The sequence below is a fragment of the Mobula birostris genome, chromosome 5, assembly GCF_030028105.1.
Source record: "Mobula birostris isolate sMobBir1 chromosome 5, sMobBir1.hap1, whole genome shotgun sequence".
Lineage (NCBI taxonomy): Eukaryota > Metazoa > Chordata > Chondrichthyes > Myliobatiformes > Myliobatidae > Mobula > Mobula birostris.
Window position 1 is genome coordinate 76698449 of NC_092374.1, and position 19944 is coordinate 76718392.

Sequence of the window (19944 nt, forward strand, 5' to 3'; positions counted from 1 at the left end):
TGGCTCAAGCCAGAGTCTGAAAATTCAGGCTCAATTCCCAGTCCAAAAATATGGACTTATAGAACAGTACTGAGGGATTACAACACTGCTTTTCTGATGAGATGTTAAACCGAAGCGTTCTCTGTCCTCCCAGAGGAATGTAAAAGATCCTAGGAAACTATTTCCATATGACTCTGTTATGATCCCATGACTATGTGTATTTTTCTTACCCACAAAAGCATTTAACCCCACATTGCAATTACGTTTAAAAGAATATAATGATACAACAACCTATGGTACACTATTCTGTTAATGTCATAATGACACTTTAAAGGGGAGTGTGCCATTATGACATTAATAGAATAGTGTACCATAGGAGGAGCCTTAAAACAAAGTCATGCAATAAAGGAGATTCCAATTCATTACAGTATCACTTATGTATTAAGATACAATAAAAATAACATCCCAGAGCTTTCTTTTAGTCCATATCAAATTAAAACTCATTAACAATTTACGCAAATTCTAACCAGGTATCTGGATTCTTTTAGGCTTTTGACTGTTTGCATCAAATACAAATTGTTGCTTTACAAAACAAAATATGTATAGAGGACAAGCATGGTTCAATTCTGATTACTTCCTAATCCACCAAACACAACACATTGGCTAAGGTTATTAACGCAATAGGTTTTTTCAAATGTTCACTTTCTGGCCTACAACAAGCCTCCCCTTCTCCAATGCCTCTCCTTTATTCTCCTTTCTCCTTGAACTCCAAAATCTTCAGCCAAAACCATATTCTGATAACCTGCTCGTCAGCCCAGATCTACCAGATACCAGAAGCTACCTAAAAGCACTCTTAGGTGATTCTTCCTCCTATTTCCAACTTGCAGCTCGATCAAGGATACAAGTCATCATTCCGAGCTCACAGGCCAAGTGACCATAAACAGAAATTATGCTCTACCACAACAAGTGAATATGGACTGATCTGGACTGATCAGAAATAGGTGAGGTTTGTTGGGTTGATACTGACCAAAGAGAAAAAAAGCAGAAGTGAAAGAATACAATAATGCACATTAATTTCACATGGTACTCAATTACCAAATTCAGATTTCAAGTACCAAATTCATTATTTTTTCAATATATTCAAAATGTTGTTACTTGACAACAGATTGGTCATGAAATTATTTTTCCTTTTTTGTTTCACACAAAAACTACAATCACCATTAGATTAAGCAACTCAGTGGGCTATATTACATATGATAACTTGCTTACACAGATTCTAGCAGTATAAATTTAAAGATTAGAATCAACCAAAAGCGCTGAATACAAATATGATGACTGTGCCACTTTGTACTGTTCAACTTACAGTATATCAATTCTATACATTTCATGTAATTTACTCCATTCTTGGACTCAGAATTGAATAAATATCAAAGTGCAGTATACTCAATCCAGAGAGGGTTAAAGGTTATGCATTTCAAATAATGATTTATATTTGATTTTGATCTGTTAACTTGGAAAACACAATATTTTTGACATTTTTAGAACACCTGTAAAGGATATAAAGTTGCCATTTATGAACATCATTAATTGCCATGGAGAAGAATTATTTAAAAGATTTTGAAAATGCTAGTTTTATCCCTCTTTGGATCAAATTTTGCAAGGTAATCTAGTGGGAGTTGAATACCGATTGACAATGTGAGTCAAAGATTTTGAAATGTAGATAATGAGGTAGACAAGTGATATTTTACAAACCCAGAGGACTTTTCTTGGATGATAAGGATTAAAAAGTTAAGAGATTTAGGAGAGAAAAAAGCTTAGTATTTCAAAGTTAGTGAGCACATCAACACATTGCTAATTAAAGATTCTTGGGTGAAAAGGGAAGAATATTGTCAGAATACAACTGATACCTTGCACTACAAATCTATAAATTAGGCTATTTACATAAATCAAATTTTGAATAAAAATTCAATTAGAAAATTAAGGCATGACAAATAATTTGCCTTTGGTGAGTATGTATTTCCATAATCAGAAATTTATGTGGATAAACTTTAGTGCTTCACATAAAATCTAACCCAAAAATATTGTTTTAAAACAACAAATGATACACTAAGTGATGAATAAAACTAACTTGGATGCAATTAAATCATAAAGGCAGCATAAAATTTATGACCATGCTGTCCCCATTGATAGTAATCTGGAAGCTGCACCCAGACTCAGATCAAAAGAACAAAAATACTTCGCAAGCCATACATAGGTGCTGAAAATAAAAACCCTGGGTATGTCACAGTTTGCAAGCACTGACACACCAAGTTACTCAGAGTTAAGTTAGGATTTCAAGCCCACATGCTCTATTTGATGCCAGTAAGCATCAGGAAGGTACAATAGGGAAAAGAAACATGGAGAGGCAATCAGCTTGGCCAATTAGGTGTCCTTGCTAATTAAACACATTCTTCAATCTGTCCACATTGTTATATTTACCCAAATTTAAGAGAAAATGGTGCATGAAAATGCACAGGTTTCTCAAGTTAAATTTCAAGTTTCAGCTCAAACTTCATTGTAGATATACAAATATAAAGCATTCAAAGCACCATCAGAATTATACATTATTTTAAAACATTTGCTTATCATTTTTACTTGTAATTTTTTAAAAATCTCTTGAAAGGTTTAGAAGTGAATGTCCAATTGTATTAAAAGCTGAAAATGGGTTCTTCTACAAAGAGTAAAATATTTTTAATGTGTCAAGTCTACTACCAGTGAATTGCGTGATTTTAAATAGCTAAAGATGTCTCTGAAAAAAATATGCTGAACCATTTAAAATGCCACTGATTCATGCAACCCAATTTCAACATTAATTGTATTTCTGACGAAGGAGAATTTGAAAGCATATCTCTTAGAACCTTTGCACCTAATAATTCTTTATTATAGTTGCTTATTTAAGACCATCAAATGAGTACAACTGGCAATACATCTTCTCACCCTCCATCTACTTCAGCCACTTTCTCTCGCTTGCAATCTGCCATTCATGAACCCTCACCTTCCTTACTTAACTGCACTTTATGAGCCACCACCTTCTCTTTCTTCTGACCTTCTGCTCTGCATCTGATGCACATTTAATTCCTCAGAATCATATTCATCCAAGAATTGAACTGACTAGCATCTCTGGCACCACTGGAGAGGTACCATCAATGCTTCCTGCACAAAATCCTCTAAATCTACTGACAGAAGCAGCAAATGAACATCAGCATTCCCTCCAAGACCAACATCTTCAGCACCTAGGCCCAAATTGGACTCAGTCACCTCAATATGCTGTGTGTCATGTGCATACTTGGAAACAGATTTATGAAACATTCTGTTCAATGCTAAATTGTGTAAAGAGGAATAGTGAGGTAGTGTTCATCAGTTCATCTTCTAGCAGAGAAGAATCTGTTCCCAAAAAGTTGAGTATGAAACTTCAAGCTCCTGTCTGTCCTCCCTGATAGTAGAAATGATGATGGCATGTCCTCATTGGTGAGGGTCTTTAAGACCATAAGACCACAAGATACAGGAGCAGATTTGGGCCATGTGGCCTATTGAGACTGCTCCGCTATTTCATCATGGCTGATCCAATTTTCCTCTCAGCTCCAATCTCCTGCCTTCTCCCTGTATCGCTTCATACCCTGACCAATCAAGAATGTATCAACTTCTGCCTTAAATATACGTAAAGACTTGGACTCCACAGCTGCCTATGACAAAGAACTCCACAAGCTTTGGCTAAAGAAATTCCTCCTCACCTCTATTCTAAAAGAGCACCCCTCTATTTTGAGGTTGTCTCCTCTGGTCTTAAACTCTCCTGTTATAAGAAACATCCTCTCCACATCCACTCTATCAAGACTTTTCTATGAGGTCACCCTTCATTCTTCTAAATTCTAGTGAATACAGGCCCAGAGCCATCAAACGTTCTTCATATGACAAGCCATTCAAGCCTGGAATCATTTTTGTGAACCTCCTTTCAACTCTCTCCAGTTTTATCAGATCCTTCCTAAGATAAGGAGTTCAAAACTGCTCACAACACTCCAATGAGGCCTCACTGGTGCTTTAAGAAGTATCAACATTACATCTTTGTTTTTATATTCCAGTCCTCTTGAAATTTATGCTAACATCGGATTTGCATTCCTCACCACAGACTCAACCTGCAATTTAACCTTTGGGAATCAAGTACGAGGACTCCCAAGTCCCTTTGCACCTCAGTTTTTCTCCCCATTTATAAAATGTTCAAACCTTTCATTTCTTCTCCCAAAGTGCATGACGATACACTTCCCAACACTATTCTCTCTGCCACTTCTTTGTTCGTTCTCCTAATCTGTCCGAGTCCTTCTGTGGCCTCTCTACTTCCTCAAAACTACCTGCCCCTCTACCAATCTTCGTACCATCTGCAAACTTTGCAACAAAGCCATCAGTGCCATTATCCATATCATTGATATATCACGTAAAAAGAATTGGTCCCAATACAGACCTCAGTGGAACACCACTAGTCAACCAGAAAAGACTCCCTTTATTCCCACTCCTTGCCTCCTGCCAATCAGCCACTGCTTTATCCATGCCAGAATCTTTCCTGTAATACCATGGGCTTGTAGCTTGTTAAGCAGCCTCATGTGTGGCACCTTGTCAAAGGCCTTCTAAAAATTCAGGTACACAACATCAACTGATTCTCCTTTGTCACTCCTGCTTGTTATTTCTTCAAAGAATTCCAACAGATTTGTCAGGCAAGATTTTCCCTTGAGGAAACCATGCTGACAACAGCCTATTTTATCATGTGCCTACAAATACCCTGAGACCTTAACCTTAACAATTGACTCCAACATCTTCCCAACCACTGAGGTCAGACTAACTGGCCTATAGTTTCCTTTCCTCTTCTTTAAAAATGGAATGACATTTACAATTTTCCAGTCTTCCGGAACCATTCCAGAATCTAGTGATTCTTGAAAGATCATTACTAATGCCTCCATGATCTCTTCAGCCACCTCTTTCAGATCCCTGGGGTGTACACGATCTGCTCCAGGTGACTTATCTACCTTCAGACCTTTCAGTTTCCCAAGTACCTTCTCTATAGTTATGGTAACTTCACACACTTCATGCCCCCTGCCACCTGGAACTTTGATCATACTGCTAGTGTCTTCCACTCTGAAGACTGATGCAAAGTTCATTCGCCATTTTCTTGTTCCCTATTACAACCTCTCCAGCATCATTTTTCAGCAGTCCGATATCCACTCTCACACTTTTACACTTTATATATCTGAAGAAATATTATTATTGGCTAGCTTACTTTCATTTCCATCTTTGCCTTCTTAATAACCTTTTTAGTTGCCTTCTATTGTTTTTTAAAAGCTTCCCAATTCTCTAACTTCCCATTAATTTTTGCTCTATTATAAGCCCTCTCTTTGGCTTTGACTTCTCTTGCTGGCCACGGTTTTGTCATCTTTCCTTTAGAATACTTCTTCCTCTTTGGGATGTATACATCATGTGCCTTCTGAATTGTTTCCAGAAATTCCAGCCATTGCTGCTCTGCCACCTTCCTTGATACCTTTCCAATCAATTTTGGCCAGCTCCTCTCTCACACCTCTGTAATTGCCTTTACTCTACTGTAATACTCATACATCTGACTTTAGCTTCTCCTTCTCAAATTTCAGGGTGAATTCGATCATATTATGATCACTTTCCACAAAGGGTTCTTTTACCTTCAGCTCTCTAATCAACTCTGGTTCATTGCACAACACCCAATCCAGAATAGCTGATTCCCTAGTGGGCTCAACCAGGAGCCGCTTTAAAAAGCCATTTATTTCATAAGCACTCTAGAAATTCCCACTCAAGAAAAAACTGCAGAAAGTTGCAAACTCAGTCAGCTCCATCATGCACATCATCCTCCCCAATATCGAGAACCCCTTTAAAAGGCAATGCCTCAAAAAGTTGGCACCCTTCATCAAGGTGCCCCATCACCCAGGACATACCCAGGTCTCATTGCTATCATCAATAAGGCGGCACGGGAGCCTGAAGACACACACAATGTTTTAGGAACAGCTTCTTCCCAACTGCCATTAGATTTCTGAATGGACAATGAACCTATGTACACTACCTCACTATTTTGTTTCCAATCTTTTTGCTCTCTTTTTGCACTACAGTTCTGGTCACCCCTCCATAGGAATGATGTTCAAGCTTTGGGGAGAGTGCAGATGAGGTTTACCAGGATGCTGCCTAGTTTAGAGGGCACATATTATCACACGAAGCTGGATAACATGGGTTGTTTTCTCTGCAGCAGTGGAGGCTCAGGGGAGATCTGATAGAGCTGTATAATATTATGAGAGGGATTGATAAAATAGACAGCAAACATCTTTTTCCTATGGTAGAAATGTTTAATACCACAGGGCTGCATTGAAGGGGAGAGGGGTAAATTTTTTATTCAGAGAGTGGTGGATGCCTGGAATGCGCTGCCTGGTATGATGGTAAAGGCAAATACATTAGAGGCTTTTAAGAGACGTTTGGATAGGCACATGGATGAAAGGCAGATGGAGGGATATGGACATTGTATCAGTAGGAGGGATTAGTTTTTGGGGTTTTTTGATTTACTTTTTAGCAGGCAGTTTGGCGCAACATTGTGGGCTGAGGGGCCCACTATGTTTATTGCGATTTATAGGTTTTTTAAATATATATATTGCAATATACTGTTGCTGCAAAAAAACATATTTCACAACATATGCCAGTGAGAATAAACCTGATTCCAATTGCATTCCTTTTGAGATGACGAGAAAGTAAAAGCAAGGATGTAATCCTGAGGCTTCATAATGCATTGTTCAGACCACATTTGGTGCACTGTAAGTAGTTTTAGGCACTTATCTAAGAAAGGATGCACTAGCTTTGGAGAGGGTCAGAGGGGGTTCACAAGAATGATCCCAGAATGAAAACGTTAATGTACTGTATGAGAAGCATTTGATGGCTCTGGGCCTGTACTCACTGGAGTTTAGAAGAATGGGGTGGTGGGGGGGGGGGGGGGGGGGGAAGAGTATTGCTCATTGAAACCTATCAAATATTGAAAGGCATAGATACAGTGGATATGGAGAGGATGTTTCCTATAGTGGGACCAGAGCGCAGAGTCTCACGATACAAGGACATCCCTTTGGAACAGAGATGAGGAAAAATTTCATTAGCCAGAGGGTAGTGAATCTGTGGAACCCATTGCCACAGAAAGCTGTGGAGGCCAAGTCATTGGGCATTTTCAAAGCAGAGTTTGATAGGTTCTTGATTAGTGAAGGCGTCAGAGGTTAAATAGAAAGCAAAGAAGACGGCACCAGCGAACAATGTGGCCAAGGGCTCCAGACGGTTCACAAAACTACTTCTTTCACTTCTTTTAAATCTTCTTTATCTTTCAAATGTGATTTTGTTATTGTCTGATCTACATTTTGATGGTGTGTTTTCGGGCCGATTGAGCAATCTGGTGCTTTGCTGTCTCAGAGGGTGTTCTGTGAGGCTTTAAGCCAAGTGTGCGGTCTCAAAAAGTCTGGAGCCCATGATCGACTCCATTTCCTGCTGATATAAGCATTGAGGAAGATTGAAATCACTGTTTACCAGTCTCTCACTCACTGATGCTGGAGGAAGGTATCTGCATGTGATGGTCTCTCTTTCCCTCTCACTTGCTGCTCCCAGAGGAAGGTCCCTGCATTTGAATGGTTTCTCTCCCCCTCAATGCCATCAGAGGAGGCCGCTGCAGTCCTAGGTCCTGGGCAATGTTTAATCAACTTGGATTGGGCTCTGCAGTTTACATAATAATACGTTTCTAGTTCCTGGCTGTTCCTTCTTTCTTCTTGTTGCTATTTTGGGAATTTTAATTGGGATGTAATGATGCAGCTCTATAAAACTCAGGTTCAGCCACACTTGGAGTATTGTGTCCAGTTCTGGTCGCCTCACTATAGGAAGGATGTGGAAGCATTGGAAAGGGTACAGAGCAGGTTTACCAGGATGCTGCCTGATTTAGAGAGTATGCATTATGATCAGAGATTAAGGGAGCTAGGGCTTTACTCTTTGGAGAGAAGGAGGATGAGAGGAGACATGATAGAGGTGTACAAGATAATAAGGGGAATAGATAGAGTGGATAGCCAGCGCCTCTTCCCCAGGGTATCACTGCTCAATACAAGAGGACATGGCTTTAAGGTAAGGGGTGGGAAGTTCAAGGGGGATATTAGAGGAAGATTTTTTTACTCAGAGAGTGATTGGTGCGTGAAATGCACTGCCTGAGTCAGTGGTGGAGGCGGATACACTTGTGAAGTTGAAGAGACTACTAGACAGGTATATGGAGGAATTTAAGGTGGGGGTTATATGGGAGGCAGGGTTTGAGGGTCGGCAAAATATTGTGGGCCGAAAGGCCTGTAATGTGCTGTACTATTCTATGTTCTATGTTCTAAAACGAATGACAAAATGCTGAACTGAACAAAAACTGAGATGAATTGAATAGGCCTAGACTCTTTCGATTTTGTTTTTTATATCGTGTATTTCACTCATTTTCTTGCAGTCGCGTAATTTGTTTTTTTTTTTGCATGTTGGGGTGGGGTTTGATGTTTTTCTTTAAATGGGTTCTATGATTTTCTTTGGGAGGATGAATCAAAGTACATTATCAAAGTATTATGCAATATTGCACACATACTTTGATAACGTACTTTGAATCTTGAATCTTTGAAGGCAGGAGAATGGGGTTGAGAGGAATCATAAATTAGCAATGACAGAGCAAAACTAATGGCCAAATAGACTAATTCAGCAGCTATCTCTTATGTTCAAAAGCCACCACCTCTGCCTATACTAGGCACTGCTGTCTGATCCATGCAGTGGAAGGTGAAGCCCTCAGAGTGGAGTAAAGGAAGAGGTGGGGTGCTGAGCCATATCTCTCCAAATCAGAGAACACAGCAGTCACAGTACTGCAATCTTGTCCTGGGGTCTTCAACTTTATATTCCAGACACTGTACATTAGCTAGGAGGATGGTGGAGGGGTGCCTTATGGCCTTACATTTCAGTTTAACGTGCAGCCCTACCTGGCAGTCACATTAGCTAAGATATTGGAGACATTCCCTAAGCGTCCAGCTACTGCACTGGCTCATTGGGTGGTCTCCAGTCCTGAGACTGCCAATATTGAACATAGTTCTTCTCAAATGACTTGAAAAATGTTGCTTACTGCAGTGTCTGTAGCTGCAGGTTTCAGATGTGGTAGTCTGAACAGGGAGATTTGATGATTTCCTTCAGAGCCACTCTCCAATGTCATCTTTTTCATCAAGAATATACAGAAGTTCAGTGCAACCAATGGAAGGAATGCCTCATGTCCCAAACTACTTTTACCTCTCCCAGTGTCCACAGGTCCTACTGTGGCCTCATCGGTCACCCTAGAACTCGCAGAACTAGAGTGGTAGCTCGTCTCAAAGAATTGCCTGTGAAGAAGACATGGCATCAATTTGAAGATTCTTGCCATGAAGTCATAGAACCTATAATACAGAAACAGGCATTTCAGCCTGTCTGGTGCATGCCAAATTATTAATCTGCCAAGTCCCATTGATCTGCACCTAGATTGTAGTCCTCTATACTCCTTCCATCCATGTCCCTATCCAAGTTTCTCATAAATGTTGAAATCAAACCACATCTACCACTTCCACTGGATCTCATTCCACACTCTCACCCTCTGAGTGAAGACATCCTCTCTCATGTTCACTATCAACATTTCAGCTTTCACCCTTAACCCATGAGCTCCAGTTCTAGTCTCATCCAACTTCAGTAGAAAAAGACTGCTTGCCTTTACCCTATTATACCCCTCATAGTTTTGTTGACCTCTTTCAAATCTCCCCTCATTCTTCTACACTCTAGAGTATAAAGTACTAACCTATTCAACTTTTCCCTATAACTCAGGTACTCAAATCCTGGCAATTTTCTCTGCAGTCTTTCGATATTATTGACATTTTTCCTGTAGGTAGATGGCCAAGACTGCACACAATACTCCAAATTATACAACTTCAACATAATATCCCAATTCCTGCAATCAATACTTTGATTTATGAAGGCCAATGTACCCAAAGTTTTCTTTACAAACCCTATGTTTCCATGACACCACTTTCAAGGAATTTTGGATCTGTATTCCCAAATCCCTGTACTACCGCACTCAGTGCCTTACCACTCACTGTGCAAGCCCTACCCTGGTTTGCCTTCCCAAATCACACTTCATACTTGTCTGCATTAAGATTCATCTGTCATTTTTCAGCTCATTGTTCCAACTGATTCAGATCCCACTGCAAGCATTGATAGTCATCCTTGCTGTCCACTACACCCCCAATCTTAGTGTCATCTGCAAATATGCAGATCCAGTTTATCACATTATCATCCAGACCGTCGATAAAGACAACAAACAAAAACTGACCCAACATTGATCCCTGTGGTACACCACTAGTCACAGGCCTCCAGTCAGTGAGGCAACCATCTACACTCTGTCTGGCTTCTCCTGTGAAGCCAATGTCTAATCGAATTTCCTTCCTCAGCCAAGTGACTGCACCTTCCTGCCAACCTCCCATAGGGAACATTGTCAAAAGCTATGCTGAAGCCCATGTAGACAACATCCACTGCCTTGCCTCATCAATTTTCCTGGTAACTTCCTTGAAAAACTCTTTAAGATTGGTTTGACATGACCTACCACTCACAAAGCCATGTTGAGTATCCCTGATCAGTCCCTGTCTACCAAATACTTATTTACCTGGACACTTCAAATAAAATTCTAAGCAAATTATATTATCAAATTGCATACAGTATATGTCATCATATACAATCCTGAGATTCATTTTCTGGTGGGTATACTCAACAAATCTATAAATAGTAACTATAACATAATCAATGAAAGACAGCCCACAAGGGCATTCAACCAGAGTACAGAAGACAAGAAAATATGCAAATACAAATATCAATAAATTACCAATAAATATAGAGAACATTAGATTAGATTATGAGGACACGCAGTCCTCTTTTATTGTCATTTAATAATGCATGCATTAAGAAATGATACAATGTTTCACATGACATGAAGAGTTCTTGAAAGTGAGTTCATTAGTTGTTGGAACACTTCAATGATCGAGCAAGTAAAGTTGAGTGAAGTTATGCCCTTTGGTTCAAGAGTCTGATGGCTGAGGGGTAGTAACTGTTCCAGAACCTGGTGGTGCGAGTCCTGAGGCTCTTGTACCTTCTTCCTGATGGCAGCAGTGAAAAGAGCAAGCACTGGGTGATGGAGATCCCGGATGATGGATGCTGCTTTCCTACAGTAGTGTTTCATGTAGGTGTGCTCAATGGTTGGGAGAGCTTTACCCGTGATGAACTGGGCCAAATCCACTACTTTTTGTAGAATTTTTCACTCAAGGGCACTGGTGTTTCCATACCATGCTGTGATGCAATATACTCTCCACTACACATCTATAGAAATTTATCAAAGTTTTAGATGTCATGCCAAATCTCCACAAACTCCTCAGGAAATAGTGATGCTGCCATGCTTTCTTCATAATTACTGGGCCAAGGATAAGTCCTCTGAAATAGTAACACCTAGGAATTTAAAGTTGCTAACCCTCTCCACTTCTGATCCTCCAGTCAGGACTGGCTCATGGATCTCTGCTTTGCTTCTCCTGAAGACTGTAATCAGTTCCTTGGTCTTGCTGATATTGAATGAGAGGTTGTTGATATGTTTCATCACCAACCTCTCAAAACACTTCATCTTTGTGGATTTAAGTGTAGCAGTCTAATATGTTGGGAACTCCGGGGCTACAAGTTTATGCTGATGGTAACTAAGCAAGGTTTTCTTCAAACAAGCCTAGTTGAAATCTCTGACCATGATTTGAAATAATTCTGGATGAACTGTATCTTGTTTGGAGACAGCATCATGCAGTATTTTGAGCACTTGGTTACACTCAGCCGCTGGTGATATGTAAATTGCAATCAGGATTACAGAGCAGAACTTCCTAGATAAATAAAATGGACAGCATTTGACTGTTAGGTGTTCTAAGTTGGGAGAACATGAATTCAACAAAACCACCAGGTTGGAGAACTAATGAGAGTTTATCATAAAAGACATCTCCTCCTTTTGCCTTCAGCAGTTCAGTCCATTCTGTAAATCAAGAAGCCTTCAGGCTTGTTCACCATATCTGGTGTGCCCGGAGAAAACCACACTTCAATCAAGAATACAATAGGGCAGTCTCTCAATTATCGCAGATGCTGCAGTCTTGCCCCCAGGTCCTCCTATGCTGATGGAGATCACGGAAGAGTTGTTGTTGCCAATCTGAATTGCCTCACTTTCAGCCACAGCGATTAACTTTCAACTTCGTAAAGGCATCATGCCTGTCTCATCTGCTTAGTCTTTCAGTCAATCATGAGACATGAAGATCATTGAGTTAATTTAAAAGTCCATTGCTTACAGGGAAGTTACATGCTGCAGACTGCAGTGAAAGTTATTCAAAAGAGGTATAGTTAAAAGAGATCTTGGAACAATTTTCTGTAGCCCACTGAACGTTGCTGATGATCACCAGCATCATCTCGCAACTCCAATACCTTCCAACAACTTAACCACTACTGACGTCAGACTCACTGGTTTATAATTTCCTGGCTTATTCTCAGACAACAGAATAACGATGGCTATCCTCCTATCCTCTGGCACCCCACCTGAGGCTTAGGACGTTTTAAATATTTCTAACATATTTAGGACCCCTGCAATTTCTGCACTTACCTCCCACAGGGTCCGAGGGAACATCTGTCAGACCCTGGTGATTTATCTACCCTAATTTGCCTCAAGACAACCTCCCCCTCTGTAATCCTTCTTGGGTCTGTGACCTCACTGCTGCTTTGCCTCACTTCTATAGACTATGTCTATCGCCCAAATAAATACAGTTTGAAAAAAATCATTTAAGATCTCCCTCATCTCTTTCCATGCATACACGGCCACTCTGATCTTCCAGAGGACAACTTCATCCCTTGCTATCCTTTCACTCTTAATAAATCTATACAAGCCCTTAGGATTCTCCTACCGCTTGTCTGCTAGAGCAACCTCATCTTCTTTTAGACCTCCTGATTTCTTTCTTAAAGAGTTCTCTTGCAGTTCTTATACCCCAGTACCTCATTTGCTCCTTCCTGCCTATACATGCTATGCACATCCTTCTTTTTCTTAACTTGGCCCTCAATATCTCTCAAAAACCAAGGTTCTTTAAACCTGTTATCCTTGCCTTTTATTCTGACAGGGGCTTATTATGATTATGATTATGAGGACACGCAGTCCCCTTTCATTGTCATTTAGTAATGCATGCATTAAGAAATGATAAAAATGTTTTTCCAGAATGATATCACGAAAACATGACAAACCAACTTAAAAACTAACAAAAACCACATAATTATAACACATAGTTACAACAGTGCAAAGCAATACTGTAACTTGATAAGAACACACCATGGCACAGTAAAAGTCTCAGAGTCTCAAGTCCCATCATCTCATGCAGACGGTAAACCCCCAGCGCCGCCAACTTGCCAATGTAGCATCCCGGAAGCATCCGATCACAGTCCGACTCCGAGTCCATCCGAAAAACTCCGAGCCTCCGACCACCTATTCAACACCGAGCACCATCTCCGCCGAGCGTTTCGACCCCGGCCCCGGCAACAGGCGATACGCAAACCCGAGGATTTGGGGCCTGCGTCTCCGAAGATTCTCGATCACACAGTAGCAGCGGCAGCGAAGCAGGCATTTCAGAAGTTGCTCCAGATGTTCCTCTGTGCTTTCACGGCTGTCCCCATCAAATCCGGATTGATGCACGGCCCCCTAGTTACACATATCGATATTCATTCGGAACGGCTGCACGCGCTGTGTCGCACCGCCATCTTCTCCTCCCTCCCTCTGGGCTCTCGAAATTGCACTTTTGAAGGCCTCCCACTTACCAAGAACACCTTTGCCAGAAAACAACCTGTCCTAATCCACACTTGCCAGATGCATTTAGATACCATCAAAATTTAGAATCTCAAGCTGAGGACCAGACCTATCCTTCTCCATAATTATCTTGAAACTAATAGCATTATGACCATTTGATGCAAAGTGTTCCCCCAAATAAACTTCTGTCACCTCTGCTGCCTTATTCCCTAACAGGAGATCAAATATCACACTCTCTCTAATTGGGACTTCTGTGTACTGTTTAAGGACACTTTCCAAAACAAACCTGCCAAACTCTATCTCATCAGCCCTTTTGCATTTTGGAAGACCCAGTCAATATGTGGAAAGGTAAAATAAACTACTATCACAATCTATGTTTCTTACAACAGTCTGCAATCTCCACAAATCTGCTCATCCAAATCATGCTGACTATTGGGTGCTCTACAACATAATCCCATTACCGTGGTCATCCCTTTGTTGTTCCTCAATTCCATTCATATAGTCTTAGTGGACAAGCTCTCCAGTCTGTCCGGTCTGAGCAGTGCCGTGACATTTTCCCTAACAAATAATGCCATCCAACTCCCTTTAATCCCTGCCGCTCTATCACATCTGAGACAACGAAATCCTGGGACATTGAGCTGCCAGTCCTGTCCCTCCTGCAACCAAGTCTCACTGATGGCTACAAAGTCATAATTCTACATGCTGATTCAATCCTTAAGCTCACCTACCTTTTCTACAATACACCTTGTATTGAAATATACACAACTCAGGACATTACTCCTCCCAGCTTAACCATTTGATTTCTGACTTTGGATGTAGGTCTAACAATGTCTTTTCCCAGAACCGCTCCACTGTCTGCTCTGTTACTCTGCTTCCCATCCCCCTGCAACTCTAATTTAAGCCCCCACTAGCAAACCTTCCCACAAGGATATATGTTCCCTCCAATTCAGGTACAAACCATCCCTTCTGTACAGGCCCCACCTTCCCTGGAAGGAAGCCCAATGATCCAAAAATCTGAAGCCCTCCCTCCTGCACCATCTCCTTAGCCAAGTGTTAAACTGTATGATCTTCCTATTTCCGGCCTCAATAGCACATGGCACTGGTAGCAATCCTGAGATCACAATTCTGGAGGTCCTGTCTTTTAACATACCACCTAATTCCTTGAACTCACTTTGCAGAATACCGTCACCCTCCCTGTTTTGAATTTAGATTTGCTACACTCTGTACTTTAATATATTTTCACACAATTTTAAACTTCTTCCTCAAAGTTAATCTGAATAACCATTCTAATCAGACAACCCCCCACACATGCCCATCATCACCTCAATCACTGCACTCTCTGACGGTGGTGTCTGAAAAGAGGATGCTGTCCAAGTTGCATGCCATCTTGGACAATGTCTCCCATCCACTACATAATGTTCTGGTTGGGCACAGGAGTACATTCAGCCAGAGACTCATTCCACCGAGATGCAACACAGAGCGTCTTAGGAAGTCATTCCTGCCTATGGCCATCAAACTTTACAACTCCTCCCTTGGAGGGTCAGACACCCTGAGCCAATAGGCTGGTCCTGGACTTATTTCCTGGCATAATTTACATATTACTATTTAACTATTTATGGTTTTATTACTATTTAATTATTTATGGTGCAACTGTAACGAAAACCAATTTCCCCCAGGATCAATAAAGTATGACTAAACACTTCAAACCACTTCTTATAATGCTGTTTACACTGTAAATACAGGTCGACCTTCACTAATCCGGTACCATTGGGACCTGAGGAGTGCCGGATCAGTGAAAATGCCGAATTACAGAAGGATCACATTAAACATAATCAGTGCCGGATTATCGAAGGAACCAGAATACAGGTCGTGAAGGTCAACCTGGATATGCTGATATTTATGTATTTATGCACATTTTATTCCAGATCCATACTTTTACCTCTCACTTTATTTTTGTAGCCCCCTGGGTAATCAAGTTTGTGCAGATGCTGTGTGATGTATCCCACCCCGCCAATTAACAGACAGTACATCATAGGCGATTAAATGATTACACTTTATAAATCTTACGGGAACTATGTAATTAATAGAGATACAATATAAAAGGGAAAGTAAAAGGCACCAAACTTATCAAAGTTCAACCACTTCGTGCACAACAGTTGGAGCTTATTAACAGAGTCTTCTTTCCACCATTCAATCCCCTCCGACCTCCTCGACCCACCACCTGGGACCAACCACAGTGGTCGACCAGACGCTCCACACGAGTCTGTCCTCGTCTCCTCTCCTCGCTGAAGACCCTGGGCCTCGGACTCCTGCTCGGGGTCTGTTCCATCGCCCAGCTTACAGCATCGCATCTCTTCTCTCTGTCCCCATCGCGCCTTCTGCCCCAAAGCCCACGAAAACAATAGCTTACAGACACACAAGAATAACATCTATCCCAATTGGTTAGCAAATGAATACAATTCTCTCTATCAGTAATTATAACCCAAACAAGCTGCTATACAGAAGCACTTTCTCAGCAGTTAACATAACAAAGAAGCCATTTTTATTATCCTTAGCAGTAACGTAAAAGAAGAAACCCCTTACATTTTTTTATATAATTCTTCAAAATTGTTGAACAATGTTGTTTTATTGTTGCATGTTATACCACACACCAGAGCAATTTCCTAATACATGTAAATACAGAGAGATGGAGGAGTTAGAGGAGAGAGGAGGTTTGAGGTATTCAGGAAAAGTAGGGTGGGAGGAAGATGGGGTTCACAGGAATGCAGAGCAGATAAGGGGTGGAGGAGAACCTGAGACACACAAGGTTGGTGGGGAGTAGTTGTGGGAGAAGGAGATCCATGGGACATAGTGGCAGTGAGAAAGGTCTCGCTGGAGGTGGAGATGGCCAAGGTCCCAGTTTAGGTCACCACACTACAGGAAGGAAGTCATGCTAGAGGGCATGCAGAACAGATTCACCCATAGAGAACTTTCAGATATTGAAGACAAAAGAAATTAAAAGAGCTGAAGGGTTTCAAATAAAATATGGATAAAGATGATGAGATGGATTAGGGCAACTGAGCAAAACTGTAGGAAGACTAGGAAGTGAAAATACCATGGGAATTAAAATAGTTGAGATTCACAAGGACTGCATCAGAGACAAATTACTACACAAGAAACACTAATTCAAATCACCAGTCATGAGATTAAATTTGGAACTTCAGTATGGTTACAACTTCTTCAAGATCAATAAACCTATATTCTTGGGCACAGAGCTTTATAAAGGCATTAGCATGGGCAACAGGAAGTCCAGTGCAACATAAGTAATAACAACTTAGCAATTCAGCCATGCAATGTCAATATTTTGATAACCTTAGTTTTCATAACAGTTTCAGTAATGCTTTGCACCAGTACGTTGCATTTAAGAAACATTGCAATTCACTGTAAAAAGTTAATTTGCTGACATCTGTGATCTGGGATTTAAAGATGCATGCCACATTTCAGGGATATTCACCCCATCTATCTATATACTACTAAAATTCTCATGCTCTGTTTGTGACCTCTGATTAGCCCAAACGGTGCATTACAGTGGCATTTTTTGTGACTAAATCGACTTCAAATGCACTAACTTACAGAATGCATGCAAAGTTCAGGGTTATATATTCGTATAAAGTTGCTCACTCGTCAATCAACAGGCCCCGCTTTCCACAACCCAAGTCGACTCCAGCTGATGGAAACCACGACATGACACCACGACGCATGCACACGGCTAGCCTCAGCAGCACCTCATGATGCTCACAGAGCCAATTCCACCTTCCATGGAAATTGCGACGCGACCCACCACAACGCATGTGCAAGGCCAGCCTCAGCAGCGCCTCACGATGCTCACAGCAGCGACACCAACCACAGCAATGGGGCAGGGCTATCACGTCCATTTAGGAGAGCGCCAACCACATCATCAAGAAAAAATCAGCATCCTGGAGGCTTTGGTGTTACTGCTTCATATCTTCTATCCAGCATTAAGGTTAAAAAAAAAAAATGGTCAGCCTAATTATGCCGTGTGGAAAGAGAAGGGAAACACTATGGTCAAGAGGTGACGCCAAACGTCATCGGGAAGCGGCAAGGAGAGGGAGAGAACAACAATCGGATGAGGCCAGTGCTGCCGACTCCAAGATCAAAGAGTCAGGACAAAAAAAGATGAGAGAAGAAGAGACAGAGGAGGAGAGGCATGCACATCTCTAAAATGACAACAATAGGCACAGGAGGAGGAGAGATCAAGAATTGGATCAGGCCAGGGCCGCACAACTCCAGGATCAGACAGAAAGAATAAATGGTGGAAGAGATGAAGAGACGAAGGATGAAAGGGCTGCGTGTTTCCAGAATGACAAAAACAGGCAGAGGAGGAGGAGGAGAGAGGAACAGAGGAGAAAAGGAAAGATCAACTGGAGAATATGCAGCAAAAAGTACCCTATTGAATAATGAGTAAAGAGAAGTATATGAATATGTGCACGACTGCTTGGAAAGGAATCTCTCTTCAATGATTTTCATTGATGCACCAGGAGGAATGGGCAAGACATTTATTAACAACTTGATCCTCACTAAGGTTAGGGGAGATGGAGGTGTTGCTATTGCTGTAGCATCATCAGGTACTGCAGCAACATTGATGCTTGGTGGTAGGACAGCGCATTCAAGATTCAAAATACCCCTCAAAGTCAATGAAGATGCCCTTTGTAACATCGATAAAAACACCAATACTGCAAAGTTACTCCAAAATGCGAGGCTTATTGTCTGGGATGAGTGCCCCATGATTAGGAGGGAGGGCTTCGAAGACGTGAACCGGACTCTTCATGATGTATGCGGCAAGAATGAGACCTTCGGGGGTATTTTAACCATTTGCTGTTGCAATTTCCGTCAGCTTCTGGCAGTTGTGAAACACGGAAATGATGCTGATGTGGAGAATTCGTGCATTAAAAAATCCTACTTATGGAGAAGCTTCATCAAGTTTCAATTGAAGAGAAACATGCAATTGAGTGAGGGAGAAGGACGATATTCTGAGTTCTTATTGGATGGTGGAGAAGACAAGACTGAGAATAATGAAAACGATGAAATCGAATTACCTGAAGATATGATTCTGCCAGCAAAAGCTATGGAAGACTGCACTGATTTCATCTACCCGACATTCAACAATCCCGCAGAACTGTTCTCAAGGAATTCTATCTTGGTTCCTCTCAATGAAATCTTGCAAAAAAATAAACTTCACATGCATTACAAGCTTCCCTGGAATCATGAAAGAATACTGTTTGTTCAATGCCGTAAGTGAAGGAGCTAACGCCACTCATTTTCCAACAGGATTCTTTGATTCGGTCGAACTCTCTGGATTGCCACATCAACTGGAATTGAAGAGGGGATCTCCCATCATTTCAGTGAGGAACTTGGATCCACCAAGGCTTTGCAATGGAATGCGAATGATGGTGGAAGAACTGCACGACAATCTCATCGTAGCAAAGATAAACATTGGTGCGTTCAAAAATGACATTATCATGATCCCAAGAATTACTCTCAATTTATCAGAGCGGGAAGATGTCCCTCGTCAGCGGAGCCAGTTCCCGATACGGTCATGCTTTGCTATGACTATGCATAAGGTGCAAGGCAAAACCATGGAGAATGTGTTGGTTTATTTGGAGAAACCGGTATTCCAGCATGGTCAGCTGTATGTGGCTTTAAGCTGGGGAAAAAGAAATGAAAACGTTAGCGTATTCTTGAAGGGTGTCAGATGAACCGGAAATGTTGTTATCAAAAGTGTCCTTCGTTAAACGAGGAGGAGCTATATTTGTCTTGCTATGCATCTTTCTTCTTTAATAAACTGTTTCTCTAATTTCCAAAGCACATCACATCAGACTGCACTTCCTTTCTCTCAAAGGGTGCCCCAACGGGTCACCCGGTTGTCTAGTTTAATCTACTTCTGTATTCAATGTCATGAAACCCAATTATAGAAATTTTAAATAAATAATGCCATTGAAAGTACAAGAGACCTGCAGAAGCCCTAG

General features: G+C 41.2%; 1 protein-coding gene across 2 annotated transcripts in view; it reads right to left on the reverse strand.

Annotated features, from left to right (window-relative positions):
* Window positions 1–19944, reverse strand: part of cntln (centlein, centrosomal protein) — a 529511-nt gene that overhangs the window by 447397 nt on the left and 62170 nt on the right. The window lies entirely within an intron of this gene.